A 17,599-nucleotide genomic window follows, 5' to 3' on the forward strand; every position below is an offset into this window, starting at 1 on the left:
TGACGTCATTTTTAGGGTGTTGTTGGTGAGAGTGTCAAGCTGTAACACTAAGAAGAGAAACCCTTGCAAGTAACTAATTGGCTGATCTAAGTTTAATGGCTGTCTCTTGTATCATTATTAGGTCATTCTGGAGGATGGCAGTCCGCCTGAAGATGGTACACACTGGCCTCTTGGCCTATACAAGGAATATCACAAAATTATCTCTTAAATGAAAGAAATCGCCAAGATATCACTCTTGTAATTTCTGTGTTGCGTTGGTCTCCCTGGCCCAACATGGATGCCAAAGACTGCAGAGTCTAGCTTCATAATTTCAGCAGCAAGATCCACAACAGGGGTTGTTTTTTAACGCTGCTTGAGGTGTTTGTCGCTGATAATATATGGTAATTAACCGTACTGATGTGCTGTTGTGGCTGTGTTAGTGAAAATAAAGTCATAGGAGAGTGTAGTTCAAACACGCAGGTTATCTAACCTCGTTGAACTGAATCAATGAATCAGCTCGACCAAAGACATTTGTCAGTTCAACCAACACCTCGAGGTCTCACAACACCACGCAGTTCCCAGATCTAGGTGTGCTAGCCTTTTACCAAATTTGATTTTATTATAATATGAGTAGTTGTACAATTAAGGGAAATGGCATAAAAATAGTCGTTGTTGAAAATATTAAATTTTCATGAACCCTAAGTTGACTAAAAACAAGAAGCCTCAGTAATTTTGCTATGAGTTAAGATTGAATCGGCAGGCTACTGGTCTTATTATACTTGAGAACACTGTGTAGCACATTATTTTGCTGTAAATAACGTTTATCCGCAACGACTGCAATAAATAAGTGGTGTAAGTATTGTACTATCCATACACCCACCCTCCTGCCCCAAAGAAACAGCCGTAAAAGGTAAAATAATGGAAATATCGTCATTTTTATGTTGGCCACCGAGGAGAGAGGATGACGGGCGTCGCTCTGTTGGCGGGAAAACGAGCGGTTTCCATGGCAACGCAGACTCAACTGGCACATACAAAATATTTGCTGTTTTGGGAGAATGTGTGGGTAGGGGTAGGTGCAGATGGGAGTTGATGGGTGTATGTCAGTGTAGGTGGTGTTAGATGAGTGTGAGTGGGTGTAGGAATGCTGGGATGGGCGTTGATGGATGTGGGTGTTTGTGGGGGGGGGTGAGTGGTTGTTCGTGGGCGTGGGTGGATGCAGGCTAATGTGAATGGGTGTAGGTAGGTGTAAATGTGTGTAACTGCGTACAGTTGCATATGGACGCGTGTAGGGATTGTAGATGGACGAAGGTAGGTGTAGGTTAGTGTGGGGGGTGTAGGTCGGTGTGGGAGGGCAGAGGTGGATGTACAAAGTCAAAGTCAAATGTTTATTTACCCATAGAGATTACAATAGTTGACATAACACTTAGTCTACTAGCGACTGAGCCTTTTGAAAGTCCAGGAACTCTCTTTAAAGGCACCTTGTTTTTCTTGCACTTTTGGTAAACATCAATTGTCTAGTAAGGCTAAAACTACGATTTGATTAAATCAGCTGCATGACTTTTAAGTAATAATGGTCATCCCCGAATGACAATAGTTTAAGATTTTAATAAAGGGTATATACAAGATAGCACTACAACAAAACGGACGTAATTTTATATTAATACCAGTAATAATAGTAACAATAATAATAATAATAATGAAAGTCAACTAATTTAAAGAATTAGTACTTTGATAGTAAGTAGGATTTATAAGCAGATTTCAAAGGTACAGCCTGGCTTAGTTCCCGAATGGCCACTGGGATACCATTCCAAACTTTGGGTCCCTGATAAGTGATATGTGACTGGGACTGGGTTGAAGCCATGAGCGGTATTTTTAGATTACAGTTATTTCGGAGATTATACCGATCATTCATATTAAAATCAAAGTAACTGTTAAATGACATGCTGTGCAGAGACTTGTAAACAAACAAAGCAGTGCAGTAGGACTTTATATCAGGCAATTTTAGAATACCCAATTTCTTGACAGATGGATTAGTGTGGTCGTATTTGCGTAAGATTTCCATTATACGGACCGATTTCTTTTGGGCTACAAACAAGCGGTTTAGTTGTGTCTTATAAGCACCACTCCATACATTGTTACAATAAAACAATAAAGGAAAAATCAGCGAGTAATAAATGAGCTTAAAAGACCGTGTTGTTAGTTGATTACGAATTTGGTACATGATACCACACTGTTTGCTAATCTTTGTATGGAGATACTGGATATGTAAATGCCATGACAAACGTTCATCAATTATAACACCAAGGAATTTTATACTGTCCACTCTTTCAATTGACTGGGCACCTATGTAGATGTTGGGTTGATTTGCAGTGCTTTGTTTCCTTCTAAAAATAATGTAATGAGATATGCTTACGTTTAGCGTCAGTTTGTTGCTTGTTATCCATTTTTTAATATCTGTTAGGCTGCTATGTACAACATTTGATAGTTTATTGAGATTTTGGTGGCTTGCATAAAAGGTACTATCATCAGCAAATAGTACTGGCTTCATATGTGAGGTAGCGTACACGATGTCATTTATGTACAAAATAAACAAGAGTGGTCCTAAGACCAACCCCTGGGGAACTCCAGATTCTACTGGCATACAGGTAGACTGGCACTGTTTGTATTGCACAAACTGTTTGTGATTGGCTAAGTAGGAAGCAAACCATTGATTTGAAGTGCCTCGTATACCATAGTGGTCAAGCTTCTTTAGTAATACAGAGTGATTAACCGTATCAAATGCCTTGGCCAGATCTAGAAATACACCCATAGTAAATTCAGCACGTCCTTGGTGAATGACAGCAAAGCACTCTCGGTAGACAATTTTTCCCTAAATCCAAATTGTGAATCAGTGTTGTTGGTGCAAAGTTGAATTAACCTACCATACACCAATTTCTTTATTATCTTACTGATTGCTGGCAGGATTGAGATAGGGCGATTATTGCTTAACAGCTTACGATCACCAGCTTTAAAAACTGGAATGACTTTGGCCAATTTCAACATGTCAGGAAACTTTCCAGTTTCAAAAGATAAAATAAAGTGGAAGACAAGTACAGGAACTAGATAGGCCATTATTTCCTTAATGATGGACATGGGGATATTGTCATATCCGGGACCAACATTCCGTAGATTTTTTATAGTCTGAGTAACTTCATGTTCAGTAGTAGGTGACAAAACGAATACAATGTCTTGCCTATTGCGTAAATATGAATAGAAATTAACCTCAGACTCTCCAACAGACTCAGCAAGTTTCTTACCAACACTGACAAAGTAATTATTAAAACAGTCAGCTACTTCCTTAGGATGTAGGTTGGTGTGGGTAGTTATAGGCTGTAGGTGGGTATGGGTGAGGAATGGTGGGTATGGCTGAGTGTAGTTGGGAGTGGGTAAGCATAGGCCTGTTATGGAGTGGGGTGTTTGGGGGAAGGAGAGGGAGCCCAGGAACGAAGTGTAAATGACAAGCTGACTACGAGTGTGCTAAAGCGAGGTGGTTGTGGAAAAAATGAAAAGAAGAGTGAGGAGATGGAGAGAGAAGATGCGAGACAACTGATGAGAGGGAGGTGGTGAGCCGTGGGAAGCAGGGTCGTTACTGAGTAGGGACAAAAGCTTCTGAAAGTCGTTTAGCCGAGGCCACTGCTGACAGTATGCAGCGTCGGACCAGTGGCGAGGCTCAAGTCATCACAGTTGGGGGGCCAAGGTGGGGCCATGTCCTAATCTGGGGGCCAAGGTGGGGCCATGTCCTAATCTGGGGGCCAAGGTGGGGCCATGTCCTAATCTGGTGTGGCCAAGGTGGGGCCATGTCCTAATCTGGGGGAGGCCAAGGTGGGGCCATGTCCTAATCTTGGGTTGAGAGGGGGGGGCAAGGTGAGGCCATGTCCTAATCTGGGGGGCCATGTCCTAATCTTGGGTTGAGAGGGGGGGGGCAAGGTGGGGCCATGTCCTAATCTGGGGGGACAAAGTGGGGCCATGTCCTAATCTTGGGTTGAGAGGGGGGGGCAAGGTGAGGCCATGTCCTAATCTTGGGTTGAGAGGGGGGGGCAAGGTGAGGCCATGTCCTAATCTTGGGTTGAGAGGGGGGGGGCAAGGTGAGGCCATGTCCTAATCTTGTGGGGGGACAAGGTGAGGCCATGTCCTAATCTTGGGGGGGGTGGCCAAGGTGGGGCCAAGTCCTAATCTTGTGGGGGGACAAGGTGAGGCCAAGTCCTAATCTTGGGGGGGGGCAAGGTGGGGCCATGTCCTAATCTTGGGGGGGGGCAAGGTGGGGCCATGTCCTAATCTTGGGGGGGGGGCAAAGTGGGGCCAAGTCCTAATCTGGGGGGGGGGGCAAGGTGGGGCCAAGTCCTAATCTTGGGGAGGGGGGGGTGGCCATCAGCTACACCCAACCACATTGACACACAGTAATAGCCACTTACACCCACTTACTGTTTATCCATCCCCACCCATCCAAGTGCAACCTCAGTCACCCACAATTGCCCACACCCACTCAGTCCCACCAACACCAAATCATAGTTACGTACGCTTAAAAGATACCACCCACACCCACCTAAACTCACCCACAATTACCTACACCCATTTACTACAGAACCACTCACACTAAACCTCACCAACCTACATCCACCCACTCTTACCTACACCATCCAACACCATTCTAAAAAACCCAACACCTATCCACTCCCACCTACACCCATCCTCTTCCCTAGCACCTCTTCCTTAGTAATATATTTCTCGTATATCAGCTCATTAATCTCTTCCATGACATTAATATCATTTTGATATTGGGATCATTTGCATCAATATCATACAAACAAATACGTGCAGAATTAATCACTAGAGAAAATGTAAACAATAATACAGTCCAGCGTCTGCGTTGCCATGGCGACCACTTGTTTCCCTGTCCACTCGAGCGACTTCCAAGGCACCCTCTGGCCTCGGTGGCCGACATAAAAATGACGATATTTCCACTATTTTATCGCGTAGAACTGTTTCCTTGGTGCAGACGGGTGGCTGTACCGATATTACAATACCCACATAGCTTAGTTCTCGCCTGTATAGTCGAATAATTGTATTTAAAGCTAAAATGATGTGCATACCAATGTTACCAACAGTACAAGTACCCCTGGCCTCTGATTTCGGTTCCAGATTAAAGGGATATTATAAAGACTGTTAGTTTCTCTTACATATTTCGTCCTTGCTGTCTTAGCGGTCATAATTCAAAACCATTCTGTGAGACATTCGTGTCTCTCTGTTAACTGAATTTATGACATGCAACTTCCGGAGACACCCTGTGATCTGGCAACTGTGTGGGGTGATGCGAGGGTGCCATGGCTGTAGCACCGTAGTCGTAAATGATCTTAACTATTTCTTACGATAAATATTCCTTTACGGAAGGAAATCGGTATCAGAAATCGGTGTGTATGGACGTATTTCCTGCTAAATATTCAGCCTGGTATGGTTGTGAAGTGTTTGGGGGATATACCAGTGAAAACAAAAGGTTCCTGTACATAGGTGAAGGTGAGAAATGTTATGAATATTACGTCATATTTTGTTAGAACTTAATGTGTCACGTCAGTTAATGTGGTGCTAATGTGCACTTGATGTCTGCCTTAATTTCACTACATAACTACACCCAAATTGCAAAGTTTCTCAGTCACATCAGTTGATAATAATAATACAAAATAGATCAACGGCGCTAAGGTAAAATTATTTTAATTCTGACGTCATTTTTAGGGTGTTGTTGGTGAGAGTGTCAAGCTGTAACACTAAGAAGAGAAACCCTTGCAAGTAACTAATTGGCTGATCTAAGTTTAATGGCTGTCTCTTGTATCATTATTAGGTCATTCTGGAGGCTGGTAGTCCGCCTGAAGATGGTACACACTGGCCTCTTGGCCTATACAAGGAATATCATAAAATTATCTCTTAAATGAAAGAAATCGCCAAGATATCACTCTTGTAATTTCTGTGTTGCGTTGGTCTCCCTGGCCCAACATGGATGCCAAAGACTGCAGATTCTAGCTTCATAATTTCAGCAGCAAGATCCACAACAGGGGTTGTTTTTTAACGCTGCTTGAGGTGTTTGTCGCTGATAATATATGGTAATTAGCCGTACTGATGTGCTGTTCTGGCTGTGTTAGTGAAAATAAAATCAAAGGAGAGTGTAGTTCAAACACGCAGGTTATCTAACCTCGTTGAACTGAATCAATGAATCAGCTCGACCAAAGACATTTGTCAGTTCAACCAACACCTCGAGGTCTCACAACACCACGCAGTTCCCAGATCTAGGTGTGCTAACCATTTACCAAATTTGATTTTATTATAATATGAGTAGTTATACAATTAAGGGAAATGGCATAAAAATAGTCGATATTGAAAATATTAAACTTTCATGAACCCTAAGTTGACTAAAAACAAGAAGCCTCAGTAATTTTGCTATGAGTTAAGATGGAATCGGCAGGCTACTGGTCTTATTATAATTGAGAACACTGTGTAGCACATTATTTTGCTGTAAATAACGTTTATCCGCAACGTATGCAATAAATAAGTGGTGTAAGTATTGTACTATCCATACACTCACCCTCCTGCCCCAAAGAAACAGCCGAAAAAGATAAAATAATGGAAATATCGTCATTTTTATGTTGGCCACCGAGGAGACAGGATGACAGGGCGTCGCTGTTGGCGGGAAAACGAGTGGTTTCCATGGCAACGCAGACTCAACCTGCACAAACTAAATATTTGCTGTTTTGGGAGTGTGTGGTTGATTTACGAGATAAGTAGCTTAGTGGTAAAGACAGTAACATAATAATTCAATGTTTTACGACATAAGTGGCTTAATGGTAAAGACAGTAACATAATAATTCAATGTTTTACGACATAAGTAGCTTAGTGGTAAAGGCAGTAACATAATAATTCCATGTTTGACGCATTACTTTGACAATATAAGCCTTCAATATCACTTGAACCACAAACCTGAGTTGCTTTCATTTGCTTCTCAGACCGATGTGGGATGACAGTATTGCTGTTTAACTTGGCACCACTGTAACACCAATACTTTTGCCTTTAATATACTTATTTAGGTATAAACGCGATACATAAATGATGCCAGTGTTGTAATGACCCTGTACCCACTCCCCTGTACCAAACCCACACACAGGGAAGTTACGTTTGTGGAAATATCGTCAGTTTTATGTGGGCCACCGAGGAGACAGGATGAGGGGCACATCTCTCTCTTCTCTCTGTCTCTCTTCTCTCTCTCTCTCAGGAGTTCCTAAATGGGTGGGGTTGGGGGGGGGGTAATCTGGATACTCTATAGGGCGCTTGAACAGATACGACCAAAATGGCCAAAGTGTCCTTTCTGATGTGCTGTTCGTTATATAATGATATATTTACTAACCAAATGCTTTGAATTTTAGTCTGGGCTTATTAGGATTTTTTTTTTTTCTGAGATCTCAGATAATACATAATCGTTACATAAAAGTACATGTACAACATTCCTGAGCCTTTATAAAAATGTCTATAACACCGTTAGATTCCGTGCCGTTACCCTTTACAAATACCCGCTAAATGCAGCCACAGAACTGTACAACTGAATTATTGAAAATAACTGCCACGGAACAGTCCCCCTCCCGAAGAAGAACTGCTGACAGGGACGGTGGTGTTGGCGGGAAAGCCTATGGTCTCCATGGCAACGCAGACTCACGGTGGTACTCCAACTGGCCTTATATCGTAACACCTCTACCTTGGCAACTTATTCCGTACTCCACACCTCAGTATCTGTATGCATGTTACTGATGTAAACTATATTTATATTAAAACCATATAATTACTATACAAGACAATGTTGAGGTGTTATAGGCAGAATAAATCGCTAAAGGACGGGTGTTAAGAAGCCTACTATGCCACCTTAGCTAATTACTCATCAAATTACACCTGGTTAATGTGTGTGTGTGTGTGTGTGTGTGTGTGTGTGTGTGTGTGTGTGTGTGTGTGCGCGCGCGCGCCTTTAATACACTGCCAACTCACCTGCAGGTCCTTGTGTGTTGCGGAGACGGCTCAGGCTGCTGGTGTGGGCGTGGGGATGGCAGTGAGTGTGCTGAAATGAGACAGAGGGAATAAGCATGTATATCTATTAATTAAACATGGAGTTAATTATCCCACGGGTGTATACTGGCACTTAATTCAATAGCCTCACAGTACACACACACACACACTGGCATGCATACTCTTAACATAACATCTAGAATTAAATACCCTCATAGTACACACACACACACACACACACACACCAACTAGCATCATACTCTTTAACATCTACAATTTTTTTTATTTTTTGTTTTATGTGTCCGACTCTGGGCATAGGCTTCACAGCCTGCTATCAAGGCCCAGCAGTCCTCCTACATACCATACACCTCTACATGTCACCACTTCGGCGCTAACACCCACAGTCCATATTGAATACATGCTAGGGTTGTCTCATACAGAACTGGTGTATTGGTATTAGCGGGGGTATTTTTACGACATGTCGGCGGGTCTTCTGGTAGATCAGTAAAGCCTGATTTAATGAAATTCAAATCCTTAAACTGTTCCCTGCCCCAGCCGGGATTCGAACCTGGGTCCGCTAGGACTGCAGGCCACCTCTCTACCGATTGAGCCACCGCCTCCCCCATTACTACTAGTACACTTTATTGAGGCTAGTGTTTCATAGGAATGTATATGCTTTTCCAATTTATTTATGTATAGACTTGTTATGGGCTATAATTAGATGTGTTGTATATGATATGTACGGTATATGGTGTGTATGGTATATGGTGTGTATGGTATATGGTATGTACGGTATATGGTATGTACGGTATATGGTGTGTATGGTATATGGTGTGTATGGTATATGGTGTGTATGGTATATGGTGTGTATGGTATATGATATGTACGGTATATGGTGTGTATGGTATATGGTGTGTATGGTATATGGTGTGTATGGTATATGGTGTGTACGGTATATGGTATGTACGGTATATGGTATGTACGGTATATGGTATGTATGGTATATGGTGTGTATGGTATATGGTATGTATGGTATATGGTATGTATGGTATATGGTGTGTATGGTATATGGTATGTATGGTATATGGTGTGTATGGTATATGGTGTGTATGGTATATGGTATGTATGGTATATGGTGTGTATGGTATATGGTGTGTATGGTATATGGTATGTATAGTATATGGTGTGTACGGTATATGGTGTGTACGGTATATGGTATGTACGGTATATGGTGTGTATGGTATATGGTGTGTACGGTATATGGTGTGTACGGTATATGGTGTGTATGGTATATGGTGTGTATGGTATATGGTGTGTATGGTATATGGTGTGTATGGTATATGGTGTGTATGGTATATGGTGTGTATGGTATATGGTGTGTATGGTATATACAACAATTTTGTTACATAGAAGCACCAAAATAACTTTGATGGACTGACCAATATAACTAATTTTCCAACACCGCCGCCAATGCCACCACCTCCTCAACCTCTTATTAATTACAAATACTTCACATTTATTGTTGTCCCTGTTAATTTATCTCGGTGTGTGTGTGGGGGGGGGAGCAGACCCATCAAGCACATGCAAGAAGACGCCTTGCTGTGGCAAGCAGCGCCTGGCCAGGGTGGGAACAGAGTCCTTCTACATGGCGAGGTGCAGGTAAAATGGAGGAGGCACAGCCCCCAAGAGGATAAGCTTTATTTCGTAACACCTCTACCTTGGCCACTTATTCCGCACTCCACACCTCAGTACGTATATGCATGTTACTGATGTAGACTGTATTAAAACCATATAATTACTAAACAAGACAATGCTGAGGTGTTATAGCCAGAATAAATCGCTAAAGGATGGGTGTTACGAAGCCTACTTGATTGATTGATGGCCCAGGTTGTCTGTCTTTCACGGCTTATTTCACGAAGCTTGGTGCCAGAAAAAGACAATACTGTGGCTGTACATCCTGGCCACAGCACTTCTTCGTGACTCGCATCATATTTTAATGCTGACCTACTGTTATAACTCAGCGCTCAAGGTGGACAGATGGCAATTTTAGGCCAAGTCTGAGTAGAAGGAGTATAGTCTAGAGTTTTGATTATTATTATTATTATTATTATTATTATTATTCCTGCCACCTCCAGACGATTTTACTCCGATGTGACAAGAGCGAATTCTACAAGGAACACAGGAGACTCCGCAACACCTGCTACTTTGCGATTAATTTTTCATATTACACCCTAACATTTATCCTTCCCATCACTAACATGATAGTTTTCATCGATAACATAAACAAGGAGACTGAGGTATAATTAGCAGAATAAATCGCTATGGTGGAGCTGTTACGAAATAAAAGTTGGTATAAGACAGTGGGTCTGCGTTACCATGGAGACCACCTCTCCTTGCTGGTATATATATATATATATATATATATATATATATATATATATATATATATATATATATATATATATATGAGAGAGAGAGAGAGAGAGAGGCATTTCTTACCACGTACACGTTCTTGTAGCAGTGAATTATAATACATACAATTGTGTGTTGTATTTATCACTGTAATATTCACTCTTAGTTCCGTATATGAGAGAGGGGTGTGTGAATTGGAAGCGGGGCAGTGAAATGGCGGGGGACAGGGTGACGTGGAGGCGATTTGTTTGTGGCCACCCCGTATAAGGAATAGAGGCGTCTGGCAATAGATAGACAGATAGATAGATAGATAGTTCCGTTGTGAAGGATTTGGTGGCGTTGTGAATAGTGATCAAAATATTACGTCAAAGAATCCTATACGGCACTAAGGCCTGGGATGATTTATAACTATGGCCCGTGGGTGTTGTGAGAGCGTCAGGCTGGCATTTATAAAGGATCCTAACTAATCTACAGCATAAACTCAACGCCATAAGTTATCTAGTAGGTCAGGTGGTTTGTTTGTCATATTTTGTCACTGTAATATTGACTAATTAATTTGTAAAGTGTTTGTTAGTTGCCTGAGTGATGCTAAGCGTCTATACAGGCAGTTATATACACAGTTTATGTTTAGAACAGTTTATAAATACAGCACAGGTTTTGGCTGAACTAAATCAGCGGGTTTGCCTAATGTGCTGTTAGTGCAGGCAGATAGGTTTTCTGTTTTAATCACACTACATAACTACCCAATAAAATGCCTCCTTCCTGCATACATAATTAACAGTAATAGCACAAAAATAAAGCAAGGCAGCTAAAATAATATTACCATTAAAACAGTAAGTTGCATTGCTTGGTGGTGCTGTAGTAAAGACTGTCAGGTTTGGATACCAAGAACAGAAACAGCAGGTATAAGATGAACTGAGCCTTTCCAATCACTTTACCTGGTATATTTTGTACAGTAAATCTTAGCCTGACATCTGGCCTGTCTTGTCCTACCCTAACAAATGTTCTGTTCTCACACAGCATCAGTCTTGGCCTATCCTCTCATATTTTCCCTTTCTGCACTACACCCTCCTTTCATCCACCACACCAACCACTTCAGACCAACCATGCTTCGAACCTGCCAGTGCTCCAGCTTTTTCCTAAATACTGGGGTTTAATTTACCCAACTGATGGTGCAATTAATGTTGTTACATGGCCTGTGTTCACTTGGGTTCAGCCAGACAGCCGCATCAATGATAACTGCAGCTTAAACACACATTACCTGACGTGAAGGAAGCAGTTCAACCCAAACCTTGAACCTTTTCCAGCACAGACTGACACACAACAGTTCCCACATCAGCACTACATTACCTGTTGACCAGGAGTGGATTATACCACAAGGATAATAAGAAAATAAAGGAGATATACCATAGGAAATGCACTTACTTCTTATATTAACACCATACAAACCATCACTTTATTACAAACTAGGAAGTAAAGCTGTTTTTATTTGTCTTAAGAGTGTAACTGGGATGGTACGTTTCCTCCTTATATTGGCAATACTGAAAGAATATTATTTTTGGCCTAAATAATGTTGTTCAGGTACACAGGCGATACGTAAGTGATCCAGTGTTGTAATAACCATATACACACCTGCCTGTACCAAAAACACACAGCTGGCAGGGGAAGTTAGTGAAATATCGTCAATTTTTTGCTGGTCACCGCGGAGTGAGGATGAGAGCGACGTCTCTCTCTCTCTCTCTCTCTCTCTCTCTCTCTCTCTCTCTCTCTCTCTCTCTCGTTAGCCAGTAAGATGAAGTTGACGGGAGAGCAAATATCTCCATGGCAACGCAGACTCCCGGTCTTATTGCAACTGACACTTGAGAATTCCTAACCCATCCTGATTACCGATTCATTCCGCATATTAGTCCTAGTTAATGAGTTTGGAAGTTAGTGTGTGAGACAAAATGTGAAGCTAAATTATAGCAACGACTAAAATTACCGTCTTTGAGAGGAATGATGTCAGTGATGCTATACTCCTTCTACACTAACTTGGCCAAAAACTGCCATCACTCTACTCTGAATTGTGACTTGTAGCCAGAGATTAACACTAGTATATGATGCCAGTCACAAGTAAGTGCTATGGAATGGTTGAAGAGACACAGCATTGTGTTCCTACGATGCCAGTCACGAATAAGTGCTATGGAATGGCTGAAGAGACACAGTATGATGCTAGTCACGAATAAGTGCTATGGAATGGCTGAAGAGACACAGTATGATGCTAGTCACGAATAAGTGCTATGGAATGGCTGAAGAGACATAGTATGATGCTAGTCACGAACAAGTGCTATGGAATGGCTAAGAGACACAGTATGATGCTAGTCACGAATAAGTACTATGGAATGGATGAAGAGACACAGTATGATGCTAGTCACGAATAAGTGCTATGGAATGGCTAAGAGACACAGCATTGTGTTCCTCCGCCGCTGAGCTGTGTGAAATAAGATACAAAAGGACGAAAATCTGACCTAAGTTACGATGACAGAACTACAGTGACGATGACTGGTCAGGAAACACAGCGTGAGTGCCTTCAATAAGTTACCTAGTTTACTGTAACCCTAGAAACCCTTTACTACGCTGGGTGGTAACCATAACTGACTCCTGGTGGTTAGTGGATTAGAGCAAAGCAACTGGCTGGGGCTGCATGGGTTTACAGCCAAGGCAAGGTTAGTGGGTTAGTATACAGCAACTGGCTGGGGCTGCAGGGGTTTACAGCCAAGGCAAGGTTAGTGGGTTAGTATACAGCAACTGGCTGGGGCTGCATGGGTTTACAGCCAAGGCAAGGTTAGTGGGTTAGTATACAGCAACTGGCTGGGGCTGCATCGGTTTACATCCAAGGCAAGGTTAGTGGGTTAGTATACAGCAACTGGCTGGGGCTGCAGGGGTTTACAGCCAAGGCAAGGTTAGTGGGTTAGGGTATACCAACTGGCTGGGGCTGCAGGGGTTTACAGCCAAGGCAAGGTTAGGGGTTATTGTGTTGTCAATGCCACTCAGGGGCCAGTGAGGTGGGTCAGCCTCGCCTTCAATGTCAGCACTGAGTAGACCAGCCCCCGGGCCCTACGTTCCTGATAGGGCAGCACTGCATGATGGACAGATGACAGGGAGCAACAAGGACGCAGGTGTAGGTGAGGAAGTGTAAGAAAGAGTACAGCGGGGAAGGAAGCTGCCCCAGGCCCTGAACACACTGACGAGGAATGTAAATGTCTATCTATCTATCTATTGCCAGATGCCTTAATCCCGTAAAGGGTGGCCACAAACAAATCGCCTCCATGTCGCCCTGTCCCCGGCCATTTGACTGCCCTGCTCTCAGCTCACACACCCCTCTCTCATGTACCTCTCCATTCCATCCCTTCATCTCATCCTTGGCTTCCTCCTCCCTCTCCCCCCATCCACCTTACTCACATACACTCTTCTCGTCAGTCTCTCGCTCTCTATTCTCTCCATGTGTGTGTGAATGGAGAAGTGAATATGAAATAATAATAATAATAATAATAATAATAATAATAATGCCTACTGTGCTGGCCATTTTAACATACGGCAGTGAAACTTGGACTCTGCTGGAATGACAAGCCAACAGTTTGAGCAGTGGACACGAGTTACTGCATAAGTGGAATTACATGTATAGACACGCTGACATTAGTATAAGGTGTGTGTGTGTGTGTGTGTGTGTGTGTGTGTGTGTGTGTGAGTAGTGGACACGAGTTATATGTGGAATTACATGTACAGACAGGCAGACATTATTATAAGGTGTGTGTGTGTGTGTGTGTGTGTGTGTGTGTGTGTGTGTGTGTGTGTGTGTGTGTGTGTGTGTGTAGAAGTATCCTGATATGGTTGGGCTATGTAGAGAGAATGGAAAACGAGAAATGGACTATGAGGGTATGTATATGAGTGAGGTGGAGGAGGGGGAGGCCAAGAATGAGATGGAGATCGAAGATGAAATAATGACTATGGCAGGAATAGGTTTAGAACACCTTCCCATGCTGAGTAAAATATCTAATACAGTCAGTGTGCTTTCACCTGACACAGATCCCTAACCTCTTATAGCTTAGTTGATGGCTAAATGTGGTAAGATAGGCGGGTGGATTTGACTGGTAACCAAGGAGACTCATTCCTACATCAATACTAAGGTTTACCATGCAACGACATACTGTTCAAAGTGTGGGAGTGGCACAGTTCCATCAAATGAACACAAACCAACTATGGTAGAAAGAACAGAGTATAATAAAACGGGTCTTGAACAGGGTTCTCTGTTATTTTGTACTTTTTCTGGGAGGGAACAATCTTGCAGGATTCATTCTGGTCTTTGGTTCCTTCTTCCTTGAATTTAAACTCTTCATCATCAACATCATATCATCCGGACCTCCTTTCCCACCCTAGGGCAGGGTGAGGAGTGGCAACGTCCAGACAGCCCAAGTCTGCCCAATCCAAGGGACCACGCTTCCATTCACTCATCATTCAAGTCCACGGAATCCTGGCTCTATCTGATACGCCAAATAACTTTCACCACATTCATAAACTTTTCCTTGTATTAAAACACACACACACCAAACGGAAAAAACAATGCTACACTTTTATACTGGCCTAACATGATACTAATCCTTTTCAATTATTGCTCTATCACAGAAGGCTACCTATCAGTCTATCTACCTTTGCCAGACGAATTCATCTAGGAAGGGGTGGCCACGAACAAAATCACCATGTCACTCTGTCCTCTGCCATCACGCTGCCCTCCCTCTTACTCACACCATCCATATTCATATACCTCTACCCCGTCCCTCCACCTCATCCTTGGTCTCATCCTTCCTTTGTATTTCATAAAGATACTCTCATTTACTCTATTAATTTATCTTGTCCTAAAACTGTCACCTCTCCAACAGGAATGCTCAGTTGTAACGATGGATTACAACCAGATACAAAGTCAGTCATCAGTAAGTGCTAAGAAAAGAATGTACAGCCATTTGCACCTAAATATGCTCTATCTCCATCTGGAATGCCCAGTTGTAATAATATGGATCCCCACTGGAGTATGATGCTAGTCACGATGCAGTGCTACGAAAGGGATGTAGACCCAATGAGCTACGTAAAATAAGCTACAAGAGAACAAACACCTGGACTAAGTTAAGGTGAAAAAGTCATGAAGCTAGTCACGAAGAAGTGCTATGAGTACAGCCACAGCATTGTCTTTTTCTGCCAATCAGCTGTGTGAAATAAACTGTAAAACGATGACAATTTGGGCCACGTTAAGGTGAAAGAACTATAGGCCACGTGTTATTCTGTGCACCAGGCCAACCAATCTCAGAGTACTATGAACAGAACAGTATTGACGCAGGAGACAAACTGATTGCATTGCTGCTGAATCATGTACCGGTATGTATATATGTATGTATGTATATTTGTATGTACAGTATGTATGTATGTGTGAACAGAATGTGTGTGTGCATGTATGTATGTATGTACGGTATGTATGTATGTACAGTATGTATGTGTGCATGTATGTATGTATGATGTATGTACGTACCGGGTATGTATAAATGTACAGTAGATGTCCACTGTAAGCACTACACCATGTTTTCTTTGTATTATGGTAGTAACACACTTTTTCAGCCACCTGCTACGCGAAACATATGTATGTATGTGTATGTATGTATGTATGTATGTATGGTAGTAACACACTTTTTCAGCCACCTGCTACGTGAAATATATATGTATGTATGTATGTATGTTTATGTATGGTACTAACACACACTTTTTCAGCCACCTGCTATGTGAAATATATGTATGTATGTGTATGTATGTATGTATGTATGGTAGTAACACACTTTTTCAGCCACCTGCTACGTGAAATATAAGTATGTATGTCTATGTATGTATGTATGTATGTATGGTAGTCACACACACAGCCACCTGCTATGTGAAATATATGTGTGTGTGTGTGTGTGTGTGTGTGTGTGTGTGTGTGTGTGTGTGTGTGTGTGTGTGTGTGTGTGTGTGTGTGTGTGTGTGTGTGTGTATGTATGTATGGTAGTCACGCACACAGCCAGCTGCTACGTGAAAACAGCTGCCAAAGGACAACATTTTGCACCAAGTTAAGGTGCACCAACTACAGTCATCTTTCACAGGCATTATCTACGGTTACTTTATCTTTGCCTGTCACCTGAGACACTGGTGTGGATGTGGATGTGACAGAAAGCGTTAGGAGAAAGACACTGAGGTGGTTTGGCTATGTGGAGAGGATGGAGAGACTAACGAGGAGAGTGTATGTGAGGTAGATGCCGAGAATGAGATCGAGGGATGGAGTGGAGAGGCATATAAGAAAGTGGGGTGTGAGCAGAGAGAAGTAAAGTGAAATGGCGAGGGACAAGGCGACGAGGAGGCGAATTGTTTGTGGCCATCCCTTTCGGGAATAAGGCGTCTGGCAATAGACAGATAGATAGACAGACGTTTATTCTAATCTAATAATGATCGCTATCCCATTTCAGCTGGGTTGATAGCCAAGTGTAGTCAGTTTGGAGGGTTGATTTGACTAGTAACCAAGGAGACTCACTGGAGGGGTGATTTGACTAGTAACCAAGGAGACTCACTCCCACCTTAAGGCTCATCAAATTTCACGTAACCACAACTTAGTATTCAGGGTGTGGAGGACTGATCTGACTAGTAACCAAGGAGACTCATTCAAATTTCACGTCACCACAACTAAGTATTCAAGCTGTGAGTGACCCTGTTCCCCAGATGAAAACGAACTGATATAATAATAATAATAATAATAATAATAATTACTGCAGGACACATTAACTGTATGAAAATAAGCTTATACTATACTACTACCATCATGCTAACTATCCTACTTAGCGATAGGATGAGGCAGCACCAGAAACATTTATCTGTCTATCTGTCTATTGCCAGATTCAAATAGCCAGGGGGAACAAGGTGTCGGGGATGATGATGATGATGATGATGATGAGGACGAGGAGGAGGAGGAGGAGGAGGAGGAGGAGGAAGAGGAGGTGGTGATGATGATGATAATGATGGTGGTGGTGGTGGTGGTAATGATGATGATGGTGATGATGATGATGATGATAAGGAGGAGGAGGAGAAG

This window comes from Coenobita brevimanus, chromosome 63, assembly GCF_032717465.1.
Source record: "Coenobita brevimanus isolate Jiangsu-jjx chromosome 63, ASM3271746v2, whole genome shotgun sequence".
NCBI lineage: Eukaryota > Metazoa > Arthropoda > Malacostraca > Decapoda > Coenobitidae > Coenobita > Coenobita brevimanus.